Here is a 2,843-nt window from a genome sequence, read left to right as displayed (position 1 = left end):
GGAAAGGAAAGGAAAGGAAAGGAAAGGAAAGGAAAGGAAAAGCAAGAGGTGTTCAGATTGATTTTGAATGCCAAACAGAGGATATTTATTACATTTGGTCCTGGAGGTGATAGGGGACCAGAGAAATTTATTGAATAGAGAGAGATCTGTGATACGGTCAGATTTACCCTTTAGAAAGATGAATTTGATACTTGAGTGGATGGTGGACTGCAGTGGGCAGAGAATGGAGGCAGGGAGACCAAGTGGAAAGTTATTACAATAGTTAAGGTGTGAGATGATGAGGACTGGTACCAGAGTGATGGCCATGTCAGAGGAGAGAAGGGACCAAATAGAAGAGATGTTACAATAATAAAACTGACAAGATTTGCAACAGATTGGAAAGGAGGGCCAATTGAGATTAAAAAGTGAATGCTGGGGGGCAGCTGGGTAGCTCAGTGGATTGAGAGTCAGGCCTAGAGACGGGAGGTCCTAGGTTCAAATCTGGCCTCAGACACTTCCCAGCTGTGTGACCCTGGGCAAGTCACTTGACCCCATTGTCCATCCTTACTACTCTTCCACCTAGGAGCCAGTACACAGAAGTTAAGGGTTTTAAAAAAAACAAAAACAAAAAAGTGAATGTTCTCTCTGTATACTGGATCTGCTCTCATCCTCCTACCTGATTTTGTCTCCCTTTGGGATAATTTTTCCTGAAGATGTTTAAAGCACAACTGCTTAATAATGGCACTGAATGGAGCCTGCTTCCTAATGAGGTCTTCAAAGGGGAGATGATATTTGTAAGGAGTTTAGCACATTGCCTGGCACATACTAGGCACTAAGTAAATTTTTGTTCTCTTCCCTTGCCTTCCAGAATGTCCGTCCCTGTATTTGCATCTGTGTTGATATGGTTCTTTTCCCCATGGGATCTTTTCTTCTCTGGGCTTCAGGTTTCTCATCTGCCAATAATCCAATCAACAAGTATTCAGTAAACAGCCATTAGGTGCCTGGCTCTATGCAAGGCTCTGGACAAATGGGTACAAAGAATGAAACAATCCTGCAGGAGGATCTCAAAGACCGTCTAGCTACTCCAACCTCCTCATTGACTCTCCATGTGAGCAGGGATTGTTTCATTCTTTGTACCTGTCTGTCCAGAGCCTAACACACAGTGGGAAAAGCACTGGGCTTGGAATCAAGAAGACTCCTCTTCTGGAGTTCAAATCCAGCCTCAGACCCTTTCTATCTGTGTGACCCTGAGAAAGTCACTTAACCCTGTTTGCCTCAGTTTCTTCATCTGTCAAATGAGCTGGAGAAGGAAATGGCAAATCACTCCAGTGTCTTTGCCAGGAAAACCCCAAATGGGGTCACAAAGAATCATATATGATTGACAACAAAAAGGACTTCATAGAATTAGCTCCATGAGCAAGTGTCCTCATTACCTTTTAAAATGTACATGAGTGAACATGAGCATGCATGAATGCACTGACAATGTGACTGCTTTGCAATTTCCTGAGGATGCACATATATATAAAACATGTTTGCATACACAAGCATATAGCATATGTTTATTTCTCTGAATCTATAATATGATAATAGATAATATTGATCAATTGAAGTTGATAAAAACATTGATGATATAATAAAAATAATAATCATCAATGGCACTCGTCTAAAACCTTAAGGTCTGCAATGGGCTTTACGTATGTCAATACAATCACTCACTAAGCATTTATTAGGAGGAAGGAAGGCAAGGGAACAAACACTTATATAGTAGCTACTATGTGCCAGGCACTGTGCCAAGCACTTTACAAATATTATTTCATTGGATCCTCACAACAGCCCTGGGAGGTGGGTGCTATTATTATCTCCATTTTACAATTGGGAAAACTGAAGCAACAGAGGCTAAGTGACTTGCCCAGGGTCACACAGCTGGGAAGTATCTGAGGTCAGATTGGAACCCACGACTTCCAGGCTCCACGCCTGCCTCTCTATCCACTGAGCCACCTAGTTGCCCCCAATCATATTTCCATGAATCCAGACCATGTAGCTTCTTCAATATGGATGGAAATATCAGATTTGACACAGGTAGGATCCTAGGACCAAAGATTAAAGGGGCCTTCAAGGTCATCTAGGCTTTAATACTTTTTTTTTTCCAGTTGCTACCAAAAGAAAAATGCCATAAGAATTTTGGAGAATAAGCCATTAAACCTCTTGGGGTATATGCCTAGCAATGAAATCTCTGAGTCAAAGGGGATGTGTCTTGGAATAAAGAGGCTGTAAAAATTAATTTTTTACCATTTTTTTTATTTCTTATATGCATCTATGTGACAAACCCTAAAATTTATTTCCTTTACTTTTAGCATAATTCCAAGGAGGAGGTTTTTTTTGTTCTTGTTGTTAGCTAGTTGGGTTTTTTTTTTTTTTCCAGAATGACTAGACCGATTCACAGCTCCACCAGCAACACATTCACGTCTTTGTCTTCCCCAAACTCTCATGCACATTGACCATTCCCATCTTCTGTCCTTATGGCCAATATGTAGGGTATGAGCTTCCATCTCAGGAGTTGTTTTGATTTGCATTTCTCTTTTTATTTGTGATTTGGAGCATTCTTTCTAATGGTTAATAGTCTTTATTTTTCACCCTTCCCTTCAGTCTTATCATCAACATTGTTTATTGGTTCCTAGGCAGAAGAGCAGTAAGGGCTAAACCATGGGGGTTAAGTGACTTGCCCAGGGTCACATAGCTAGAAAGTGCCTGAGGTCACATTTGAACCCTGGACCTTCCATTTTTAGGCTTGGCTCTCAATCCATTGAGCCGCCTAGCTGCCCCCTAGTTAACAGTCTTTTTAGAAAAGTTTTTTTGTTTGTTTT

Source organism: Gracilinanus agilis, chromosome 2 (genome assembly GCF_016433145.1).
Source record: "Gracilinanus agilis isolate LMUSP501 chromosome 2, AgileGrace, whole genome shotgun sequence".
NCBI classification, from domain to species: Eukaryota; Metazoa; Chordata; class Mammalia; order Didelphimorphia; family Didelphidae; genus Gracilinanus; species Gracilinanus agilis.
Note: the sequence above shows the minus strand (reverse complement) of the source record.